The following is a 12,228-nucleotide window of genomic DNA, read 5'->3' on the forward strand; positions in this document are numbered from 1 at the left end:
GGCTCATTCCGTCCTGTTCTGGATCTAAAGCTGCTCAACAAACATGTGCACGCCAGACGGTTCCGGATGGAAACCCTCCGCTCTGTCGTTGCCTCAATGTCTCAAGGAGACTTCCTTGCCTCAATAGACATCAAAGATGCTTATCTCCACGTGCCAATTGCTACAGAACATCAACGTTTTCTACGTTTTGTGATAGGAAACGACCATCTTCAGTTCGTAGCTCTGCCATTCGGTCTGGCGACAGCCCCCCGGGTCTTCACCAAGGTCATGGCGGCGGTGGTAGCAGTCTTGCACTCTCAGGGACACTCGGTGATCCCTTACCTAGACGATCTACTTGTCAAGGCACCCTCTCAAGAGGCATGCCAACTCAGTTTACATGCTACGCTGGAGACTCTACAGACGTTCGGATGGATCATCAACTTTCCAAAGTCGAATCTGTCACCGACACAATCACTAACGTATCTTGGCATGGAGTTCCATACTCGAGCAGCGAGAGTGAAGCTTCCGCTGAACAAGCAGAGGTCCCTACAGACAGGGGTGCAATCCCTCCTTCAAGGCCAGTCGCACCCCTTACGGCGCCTCATGCACTTCCTCGGGAAGATGGTGGCAGCCATGGAAGCAGTTCCCTTTGCGCAGTTTCATCTGCGCCCACTTCAATGGGACATTCTCCGCCAATGGGACGGGAAGTCAACGTCCCTGGACAGGAAAGTCTCTCTTTCCCAGACGGCCAAGGACTCTCTACAATGGTGGCTCCTTCCCACCTCATTGTCTCAGGGAAGATCCTTCCTGCCCCCATCCTGGGCAGTGGTCACGACAGATGCGAGTCTGTCAGGGTGGGGAGCAGTGTTTCTCCACCACAGGGCCCAGGGGACGTGGACTCCGCAGGAGTCCACCCTTCAGATCAATGTTCTGGAAATCAGGGCAGTGTATCTTGCCCTACTGGCCTTCCAACAGTGGCTGGAAGGAAAGCAGATCCGAATCCAGTCGGACAACTCCACAGCGGTGGCATACATCAACCACCAAGGAGGGACGCGCAGTCGGCAAGCATTCCAAGAAGTCCGGCGCATTCTAATGTGGGTGGAGGACACAGCATCCACCATATCCGCGGTTCACATCCCAGGCGTAGAAAATTGGGAAGCAGACTTCCTCAGTCGCCAGGGCATGGACGCAGGGGAATGGTCCCTTCACCCGGACGTGTTTCAGGAAATCTGTCGCCGATGGGGAGTGCCGGACGTCGACCTAATGGCGTCCCGGCACAACAACAAGGTCCCGGCATTCATGGCGAGGTCGCGCGATCAAAGAGCTCTGGCGGCAGACGCATTGGTTCAAGATTGGTCGCAGTTCCGGCTCCCATACGTCTTCCCACCTCTGGCACTCTTGCCCAGAGTGTTACGCAAGATCAGATCCGATTGCAGCCGCGTCATACTCGTCGCCCCAGACTGGCCGAGGAGATCGTGGTATCCGGATCTGTGGCATCTCACGGTCGGTCGACCGTGGTCACTGCCAGACCGACCAGACTTACTGTCCCAAGGGCCATTTTTCCATCAGAATTCTGCGGCCCTGAACCTGACTGTGTGGCCATTGAGTCCTGGATCCTAGCGTCCGCAGGATTATCTCAAGGAGTCGTAGCCACAATGAGACAAGCTAGGAAGTCAACGTCTGCTAAGATCTACCACAGAACGTGGAAGATTTTCTTATCCTGGTGCTCTGCACAGAGAGTATCCCCTTGGCCATTTGCATTGCCCACCTTTCTTTCCTTTCTGCAATCGGGGTTGGAAAAGGGCTTGTCGCTCAGCTCCCTTAAAGGGCAAGTCTCAGCACTATCTGTGTTTTTTCAGAAGCGTCTAGCACGTCTTCCTAAGGTGCGCACGTTCCTACAGGGGGTCTGCCATATTGTGCCCCCGTACAAGCGGCCGTTAGATCCATGGGATCTGAACAGAGTACTAGTTGCTCTGCAAAAGCCGCCCTTCGAGCCTCTAAAGGACGTTTCCCTTTCTCGCCTGTCACAGAAAGTGGCGTTTCTTGTTGCGATCACATCGCTTCGGCGAGTGTCTGAGCTGGCAGCTCTGTCATCCAAGGCTCCCTTCCTGGTGTTCCACCAGGACAAGGTAGTGCTGCGCCCCATTCCGGAGTTTCTCCCTAAGGTCGTATCCTCGTTTCATCTTAATCAGGATATATCTTTGCCTTCCTTTTGTCCTCAGCCGGTTCACCGGTATGAGAAAGACTTACGTTTGCTAGATCTGGTGAGAGCACTCAGAATCTATATTTCTCGCACGGCGCCTATCCGCCGTTCAGATGCACTTTTTGTCCTTGTCGCTGGCCAGCGCAAGGGGTCGCAGGCTTCTAAAGCCACCCTGGCTCGATGGATCAAAGAACCAATTCTGGAAGCCTACCGTTCTGCTGGGCTTCCGGTTCCTTCAGGGCTGAAAGCCCACTCAACCAGAGCTGTGGGTGCGTCCTGGGCTTTGCGACACCAGGCTTCGGCTCAACAGGTGTGCCAGGCAGCTACCTGGTCGAGTCTGCACACTTTCACCAAACATTATCAGGTGCATACCTATGCTTCGGCGGATGCCAGCTTAGGTAGAAGAGTCCTGCAGGCGGCAGTGACATCCCCGTAGGGGAGGGCTGTTTTGCAGCTCTAACATGAGGTATCTCCTTACCCACCCAGGGACAGCTTTTGGACGTCCCAATCGTCTGGGTCTCCCAATAGAGCGCTGAAGAAGAAGGGAATTTTGTTACTTACCGTAAATTCCTTTTCTTCTAGCTCTTATTGGGAGACCCAGCACCCGCCCTGTTGTCCTTCGGGATTTTTTTGTTGTTTGCGGGTACACATGTTGTTCATGTTGAACGGTTTTTCAGTTCTCCGACGTTATTCGGAGTTAATTTGTTTAAACCAGTTATTGGCTTCCTCCTTCTTGCTTTGGCACTAAAACTGGAGAACCCGTGATACCACGGGGGGGTATAGCCAGAGGGGGAGGGGCCTTGCACTTTTTGGTGTAGTGCTTTGTGTGGCCTCCGGAGGGCAGAAGCTATACCCCAATCGTCTGGGTCTCCCAATAAGAGCTAGAAGAAAAGGAATTTACGGTAAGTAACAAAATTCCCTTCTTATCGTTCCTTATGGGAGACCCAAACCATGGGTGTATAGCTACTGCCTCCGGAGGACACACAAAGTACTACACTCAAACGTGTAGCTCCTCCCTCCGGGCTATATACACCCCCTGGATGACAATCTACCCAGTTCAATGCTTTGTGTTTCAGGAGGATACACACACTTGCATTCTCTGATATTTTTTATTTTTATTTTAAAGATTTGGAAGAAAAGCGGGTCCAGTCTGGACTCCCGGCATGTCCCTTCACACCCCACTCTGTCGGGTGCTGTTAAGGTTGACTTTATAAGGCTGGAGCCTTCACATGCCGCGCTCCTTCACACCCTCTGTCGAGGCTCTGTTTGAAGTGGGAGCCTCCACGGTCCTCTCTGCTTGCAGAAGGCCGGTCTCCATCCGCAGCCCTGTCTGGTCCCTGCTGGAAGGAGCGTTAACCCCCACTCAGGGACATGGCCCTGCGTCTCAAAAGCTAAGTATTGAGACGTTTTTTCAGGGGTCCCGGGTACTTTTATTGGGGGGACAGTATGTGCTTTAGCGTTACTGTTAATTCCGGCCGGTTCTGGGGGTTTCCCCTGAGAACCGCGCCGAAGGTGCCTGCTCGTCGGCCGCATTTTAAAATCTAGGCCCCGGCTTCAGTTTGGGCCTAGTTTCGGTTTTGGCTTCTCTGCATGTTTTGCATACAGCGCCGCCCACCGCCCGACCAGCAGAGGGGAGGGCACTCCTCTCTGGGGAGATGTTCCCTCCCCTGTATTTCTTCCTGTATCTCTCTGCCCTCCGTGTTTTCCCGCTCTTGGGGCTTATACACGCCCCCCCTCTTCTCCCAGCGCCATTTTTTCAGCGTTCTTGCACTGTAAGACGCTGGATGCTGCAGCTGCATACTGTTAGAAGGCTGACGCTTCTCAGAGGAGCGGTGGAATCCGGAGGGCACACAGAGAGCAAGGGCTGGTAAGCCACAACCTCTGGTTGTGGACTTTTATTACACTCTCAGACATTCTACAGGAGTGTATTCTGGCTGCAGAGCTTCCACCTCAGCAGCATGTCTGTTACTAGGAGCAAGGCTGCAAACATGTACGCTATATGCACTGCATGTAAGCTCATTCTGCCAGAGCCAAGCACATACCCACATTGTGATGCCTGTGCTAACATGTTTGTGTCTCAGCCTGGAGCCGCCTCAGGGGTCCCTCTAGCTGCTCCGGCCCAGGTGGCTGAACCCCCGGCTTGGGTAGCTTCCTTTTCACAAGCTATTTCCCAGTCTTTTGCCGACTCCATGGGGCAGCTGTCCCGGACACTGCTGTCCATGCATCAGCCCCCCTCTCAGGGTGTCTCTGCGGCTCCTAGCTCGGCAGAGCCCTCAGAGCATGTCCTAGGACCCCGTCCCCCTAAACGGATACGCAGGGAACCTTCTCCTTCCTCGTCCCACGGCTCTGATTCACAGGCCGAGGTGCAGGGCGAGGAAGATTCGTTTACTGTGGGCTCAGACGCTGCCTCTATGTACCCCATTGACTTGTCTGAGGGTGATGCGGATGTTAGTGACCCATCAGCCACAGCTACGACTGTGCGGGCTGAGATTCTGGACACCGGAGGTTCTACCTTTGGGGACTGAGCCCATTCCTTAACCACCTCTGGTGGAAAAGGAAAACGGTCATCTGAACTACGCTTCGGAAAACGTTTGTCAGGACAGGCCCTGGGCTTGTTAACAGTGGTCTGAAAGCTGGAGTGGTTAAAAAACATACTCCTAGGTTTCTTAGGAGAGGTAAACTGGTGTACCTCTACCAGAGAGGGTTGTTCCTCTGACTCTTGTGGGTTGAGGTTCAGTACGGAGTTAATGGACGCAATCAAGCACTTCTCTTAAGGATCCCACTGACCGCCAGGTTGACCTTCTGGCCAAGTCTGTATATGAGGCGGCAGGAGCCTCGTTCTCCCCGTCTTTTGCGGCAGTGTGGGCTCTTAAGGCAGTCTCTGCTTCCCTGGCAGAGATTCATTCCCTCTCCAGGGACTCTATTCCTGAGACGGATGCCTTAACTTCTCAAGCTTCGGCTTTTGCATCCTACGCCATGTCTGCCATCCTAGAGGCTTCTCACCGCACTGCGGTGGCCTCCGCTAACTCCCTCGCGATCCGCAGGATCTTGTGGCTTCGAGAGTGGAAAGCAGACGCTTCCTCTAAGAAGTACCTTGCGAGTCTCCCTTTTACTGGGTCCCGGCTGTTTGGGGAACAGCTGGATGACATAATTAAGGAAGCTACTGGCGGGAAGAGTACTTCCCTGCCACAAGCTAAACCCAAGAAACCTGTCCAGGGCAGGAACCAATCGAGGTTTCGTTCCTTTCGTTCCTCTAACTGGTCGTCCTCTAAGCCCTCGACCTCGTCCACTACCGCAGCCAAGGATCGTAAATCCAACTGGCGCGCAAAGCCGCGTCCTCAAAAGACCGGAGGAGCCGCTGCCACTAAGGCAGCCTCCTCGTGACTATCTAGCCGCGCCAGCAACGTCCTTGGTCGGTGGCAGGCTCTCCCACTTTGGCGACGTGTGGTTGCAACACGTCTCCGATCAGTGGGTGCGGGATATCATCTCCCACGGCTACAGGATAGAATTTTCTTCAAGCCCGCCAAACAGATTTTTTCTGTCCACCCCTCCCTGCTCCAAGGCCGCCGCCTTCTCTCAGGCCGTGGCATCCCTGCAAGCCAACGGTGTAATTGTTCCGCTTCCCGCCCGGGAACGGTTCAGCGGTTTCTACTCAAACCTCTTTCTAGTCCCCAAAAAGGACGGTTCCTTCCGACCCATCCTGGACCTCAAGCTTCTCAACAAGCATGTTCAGGTGCGGCACTTTCGCATGGAATCTCTGAGATCGGTCATTGCATCAATGACCCAAGGAGATTTTCTGGCATCCATTGACATCAGAGATGCCTATCTGCATGTGCCTATTGCGGTTTCACACCAGCGTTGGCTACGCTTTGCGATCGGAGAGGAACATTTCCAATTCGTGGCTCTCCCCTTCGGCTTAGCCACGGCCCCTCGAGTATTCACCAAGGTCATGGCAGCAGTGGTTGCGGTCCTGCACCTCCAGGGGTTGGCAGTGATTCCTTACCTGGACGACCTTCTAGTCAAGGCCTCATCCAGTGCAGACTGCCAGCGGAGTGTCTCTCTCACTCTCGCCACGCTAGTTCAGTTCGGGTGGCTTGTCAACCTGCCCAAGTCCACTCTGATCCCGACCCAGGTGCTTTTGTACCTAGGGATGCAATTCGAGACTCTGCCGGCACTTGTCAAGTTGCCCTTAGTCAAACAGCAGTCCCTTCGTCTGGCGGTGCGCTCTCTGCTGAGGCACCGCCGTCATTCCATCAGACACCTCATGCAGGTGCTGGGTCAGATGGTGGCGTCCATGGAAGCGGTTCCCTTTGCTCAGTTCCATCTGCGTCCCCTGCAGCTGGACATTCTCCGCTGTTGGGACAAGCGGATCTCTTCCTTGCACAGGCAGGTGGCTCTGTCGTCACAGACCAGGAGCTCCCTTCAGTGGTGGCTTCGGCCTCTCTCTCTGTCCCAGGGCCGCTCCTTCCTGACTCCGTCCTGGGTGATCCTCACCACGGATGCCAGCCTCTCCGGTTGGGGAGCAGTATTTCTCCATCACCGAGCTCAGGGCACTTGGACTCCGTCCGAATCAGCCCTCTCGATCAATGTGCTGGAGATCAGAGCTGTGTTTCTAGCTCTCCTAGCCTTTCACCACCTGTTGGCGGGCAAGCACATTCGAGTTCAGTCGGACAACGCGACAGCGGTTGCCTACATCAATCACCAGGGCGGGACTCACAGCCGTCTGGCGATGTTGGAGGTTCAACGAATCCTCCAGTGGACGGAGGACTCCAAGTCCACCATGTCTGCAGTCCACATCCCAGGCGTGGAAAACTGGGAGGCCGATTACCTCAGCCGTCAAACCGTGGACAGCGGCGAGTGGGCCCTGCACCCGTCAGTGTTCAGATCAATCTGCCGCAAGTGGGGCACTCCGGAGGTGGACCTAATGGCATCCCGGCACAACAACAAGGTTCCGGTTTACGTGGCTCGCTCCCACGATCCTCAAGCCTTCGCAGCAGACGCACTGGTTCAAGATTGGTCTCAGTTCCGTCTGGCCTATGTGTTTCCCCCTCTAGCGCTCTTGCCCAGGGTTCTGCGCAAGATCAGAATGGAGGGCCGTCGAGTCATACTCATTGCTCCGGACTGGCCCAGGCGAGCTTGGTACCCAGACCTGCTCCGTCTGTCCGTAGAGGTGCCGTGGCATCTCCCGGACCGCCCAGACCTTCTCTCTCAAGGTCCGTTCTTCCGCCAGAATTCTGCGGCTCTCAGATTGACGGCGTGGCTCTTGAGTCCTGGATCCTAACGGCTTCAGGCATTCCCTCTGAGGTCATCTCCACCATGACTCAGGCTCGGAAGTCTTCCTCGGCCAAGATTTACCACAGGACTTGGAGGATTTTCCTGTCCTGGTGTCGCTCTTCCGACCATGCCCCTTGGCCGTTCTCCTTGCCGACCATCCTGTCTTTTCTACAGTCCGGTCTACAGCTAGGACTGTCCCTCAATTCCCTCAAGGGACAGGTGTCGGCTCTGTCGGTATTGTTCCAGCGGCGTATCGCCCGACTGGCTCAGGTGCGCACTTTCATGCAGGGCGCATCTCACATCATTCCTCCTTACCGGAGGCCCTTGGATCCCTGGGACCTTAATCTGGTCCTCACGGCCTTACAAAAACCCCCCTTTGAGCCTCTCAGGGAGGTTCCCTTGTTTCGACTTTCACAGAAAGTTGTTTTTCTAGTAGCCATAACTTCTCTCAGGAGAGTCTCTGATTTGGCTGCGCTCTCTTCGGAGTCACCTTTTTTGGTGTTTCACCAAGACAAGGTGGTTCTTCGTCCGTCTCCGGACTTTCTCCCTAAGGTGGTGTCTCCTTTCCACCTTAACCAGGACATTTCATTGCCTTCTCTTTGTCCGGCCCCTGTGCATCGCTTTGAAAAGGCGTTGCATACCTTGGATTTGGTGCGGGCGCTCCGAATCTATGTGTCACGCACTGCCGTTTTTAGGCGGTGCACCTCACTTTTTGTGCTAACCACTGGTCAGCGCAAGGGTCTCGCTGCTTCTAAGCCGACCCTAGCTCGTTGGATCAGGTCGGCTATCACCGATGCCTACCAGTGTTCTCAGGCGCCTCCACCGCTAGGGATTAAGGCGCACTCGACCAGAGCTGTCGGTGCCTCCTGGGCTTTCAGGCACCAGGCTACGGCTCAGCAGGTTTGTCAGGCTGCCACGTGGTCCAGTCTGCACACTTTTTCGAAGCACTACCAAGTGCATGCTCACGCTTCGGCAGATGCGAGCTTGGGCAGACGCATTCTTCAGGCGGCTGTCGCCCATTTGTGAAGTTAGGTTTTGCCTACTTCTCAGTTGGTTTATTCCCACCCATGGACTGCTTTGGAACGTCCCATGGTTTGGGTCTCCCATAAGGAACGATAAAGAAAAAGAGAATTTTGTTTACTTACCGTAAATTCTTTTTCTTATAGTTCCGACATGGGAGACCCAGCACCCTCCCTGTTGCCTGTTGGCAGTTTTTTTGTTCCGTGTGTTTCACCGGCTGTTGTTAGTAGTCAGAGTTACGGTTATTCCGAGTTTTACTCTATCTCTACTTATGGGTGGATGTCCTCCTTCAGCTTTTGCACTGAACTGGGTAGATTGTCATCCAGGGGATGTATATAGCCCGGAGGGAGGAGCTACACGTTTGAGTGTAGTACTTTGTGTGTCCTCCGGAGGCAGTAGCTATACACCCATGGTTTGGGTCTCCCATGTCGGAACTATAAGAAAAAGAATTTACGGTAAGTAAACAAAATTCTCTTTATAATATTTAATCCCGTCACAATTTAGGGGCTGCCACCCTTGGATTCGCGCACCACCAGTTTTAGAGCAAGTTCCTGCCTTGGTACCACTTTTTATAATGGTAGATCCCACGCCGCGCTGAGGTTGATGCAGCGGTTACAATGCCAGCATCTCCCTGTAACTGCAGCAGCTAGTCACTGACAGCGGCGTCCATGGCGCGAATGGTCGAGGGGTGTCTGCATCTGGTCCATCAGCTTCCCCCAGCAATGTGGTCACCCAGCGGTAGGTTGTCATCACAGACAAGGGCCCACTGAGGGACCCCATGACTGACAACTTAGTGTTCCAATAAGCATAGATAGGGGGATGGATGGATCCTTTACCCTTTCTATCCATCCATCCCCCTATCTACAGGCATATGAAAAAGTTTGGGCACCCCTATTAATGTTAACCTTTTTTTTTTCTTTACAACAATTTGGGTTTTTGCAACAGCTATTCCAGTTTCATATATCTAATAACTGATGGACTGAGTAATATTTTATGAGGTTTATTGTACTAACAGAAAATGTGCAATCCGCATTTAAACAAAATTTGACCGGTGCAAAAGTATGGGCACCCTTATCAATTTCTTGATTTGAACACTCCTAACTAGTTTTTACTGACTTACTAAAGCACTAAATTGGTTTTGTAACCTCATTGAGCTTTGAGCTTCATAAGCAGGTGTATCCAATCATGAGAAAAGGTATTTAAGGTGGCCACTTGCAAGTTGTTCTCCTATTTGAATCTCCTATGAAGAGTGGCATCATGGCCTCCTCAAAACCACTCTCAAATGATCTGAAAACCAAGATTATTCAACATAGTTGTTCAGGGGAAGGATACAAAAGTTGTCTCAGAGATTTAAACTGTCAGTTTCCACTGTGAGGAACATTGTAAGGAAATGGAAGAACACAGGTACAGTTCTTGTTAAGCCCAGAAGTGGCAGGCCAAGAAAAATATCAGAAAGGCAAAGAAGAAGAATGGTGAGAACAGTCAAGGACAATCCACAGTCCACCTCCAAAGACCTGCAGCATCATCTTGCTGCAGATGGTGTCAATGTGCATCGGTTAACAATACAGCGCACGTTGCACAAGGAGAAGCTGTATGGGAGAGTGATGCGAAAGAAGCCGTTTCTGCAAGAACGCCACAAACCGAGTTGCCTGAGGTATGCAAAAGCACATTTGGACAAGCCAGTTACATTTTGGAAGAAGGTCCTGTGGACTGATGAAACAAAGATTGAGTTGTTTGGTCATACAAAAAGGCGCTATGCATGGAGGCAAAAAAACATGGCATTCCAAGAAAAGCACTTGCTACCCACAGTAAAATTTGGTGGAGGTTCCATCATGCTTTGGGGCTGTGTGGCCAATACCGGCACCGGGAATCTTGTTAACCCTAGAACGCATACCTGGGGCCTCGCAGGCCTGCTAGGTCATTTGTTTTCTATGGTAGATTGTTATGCTTGCGCGTTCTAGGGTTAAAGTTGAGGGTCGCATGTATTCAACTCAGTATCAGCAGATTCTTGACAATAATGTGCAAGAATCAGTGACGAAGTTGAAGTTACGCAGGGGATGGATATTTCAGCAAGACAATGATCCAAAACACCGCTCCAAATCTACTCAGGCATTCATGCAGAGGAACAATTACAATGTTCTGGAATGGCCATCCCAGTCCCCAGACCTGAATATCATTGAACATCTGTGGGATGATGTGAAGCGTGCTGTCCATGCTCGGCGACCATCAAACTTAACTGAACTGGAATTGTTTTGTAAACAGGAATGGTCAAATATACCTTCATCCAGGATCCAGGAACTCATTAAAAGCTACAGAAAGCGACTAGAGGCTGTTATTTTTGCAAAAGGAGGATCTACAAAATATTAATGTCACTTTTATATTGAGGTGCCCATACTTTTGCACCGGTCAAATTTTGTTTAAATGTGGATTGCACATTTTCTGTTAGTACAATAAACCTCATTTCAATCCAGAAATATCAGTCCATCAGTTGTTAGATATATGAAACTGAAATAGCTGTTGCAAAAACCCAAATTGTTATAAAGAAAGAAAGTTAACATTAATAGGGGTGCCCAAACTTTGTCATATGACTGTATCCATCAATCCCCCTATCTATCCATGCATCCCAATATCTATCCATCCATTCCCCCTATCTATCCATGCCTTCCCCCTCATCTATCCATGCCTTCCCCCTCATCTATCCATGCCTTCCCCCTCATCTATCCATGCCTTCCCCCCTCATCTATCCATGCCTTCCCCCCTCATCTATCCATGCCTTCCCCCCTCATCTATCCATGCCTTCCCCCCCTCATCTATCCATGCCTTCCCCCTCATCTATCCATGCCTTCCCCCTCATCTATCCATGCCTTCCCCCTCATCTATCCATGCCTTCCCCCTCATCTATCCATGCCTTCCCCCCTCATCTATCCATGCCTTCCCCCTCATCTATCCATGCCTTCCCCCCTCATCTATCCATGCCTTCCCCCCCTCATCTATCCATGCCTTCCCCCTCATCTATCCATGCCTTCCCCCTCATCTATCCATGCCTTCCCCCTCATCTATCCATGCCTTCCCCCTCATCTATCCATGCCTTCCCCCCTCATCTATCCATGCCTTCCCCCTCATCTAGCCATGCTTTCCCCCCTCATCTAGCCATGCCTTCCCCCTCATCTATCGATCTATCCCTCTATCTTAGTAGTATTGTATGTAGAATAAGCATTGAATCACAGGTTCAAGTCCCCAATTAGTACTAAAAAAAGAATGGAGGGAAAATGTTTTTAAAAATTTGGTATAGCCATATTTGTAAAAGTCTATTAATGTAAAATTATTTAACCAGTGCAATAAATGCTATAAAAGGAAAAAAATCATAACACCAAAATTGAATTTTTCTTTTTCTCGCTTTGCCACCATATCTCCCTTATAACTTTTTTTGATCCTTTTTATTGCATACTATTTTACAGTACACAACAATATAATTAAAATCTACATCTGGCAAAAAAAAAGCCCTCCTATGTCGACCGAAAAAAAAATTGCCGTAATTGCACTTACCTGCACAGACTTTTTGCCACACAGTGAATAAACAGCGGAAACACAAAAATCCAATGCTGGTATCACATTTTTATTTTTTTTTTTTCCCACAATTTCATTGCACCCCTTCATAATGATTAATTAGCTAAAGGGAATTTGTCACCAGGTTTTTGCCACCTAATCTGAGAGCAGCATAACATAGGGGCAGAGATCCTGATTACAGCGAT

General features: G+C 51.3%; 1 protein-coding gene across 6 annotated transcripts in view; it reads left to right on the forward strand.

Moving 5' to 3' along the window:
• LOC142304199 (uncharacterized) overlaps nucleotides 1–12,228 on the forward strand; it is a 111,868-nt gene that overhangs the window by 66,972 nt on the left and 32,668 nt on the right. The gene's annotated exons all lie outside the window — the stretch shown is intronic.

The sequence above is a fragment of the Anomaloglossus baeobatrachus genome, chromosome 4 (assembly GCF_048569485.1).
Source record: "Anomaloglossus baeobatrachus isolate aAnoBae1 chromosome 4, aAnoBae1.hap1, whole genome shotgun sequence".
NCBI classification, from domain to species: Eukaryota; Metazoa; Chordata; class Amphibia; order Anura; family Aromobatidae; genus Anomaloglossus; species Anomaloglossus baeobatrachus.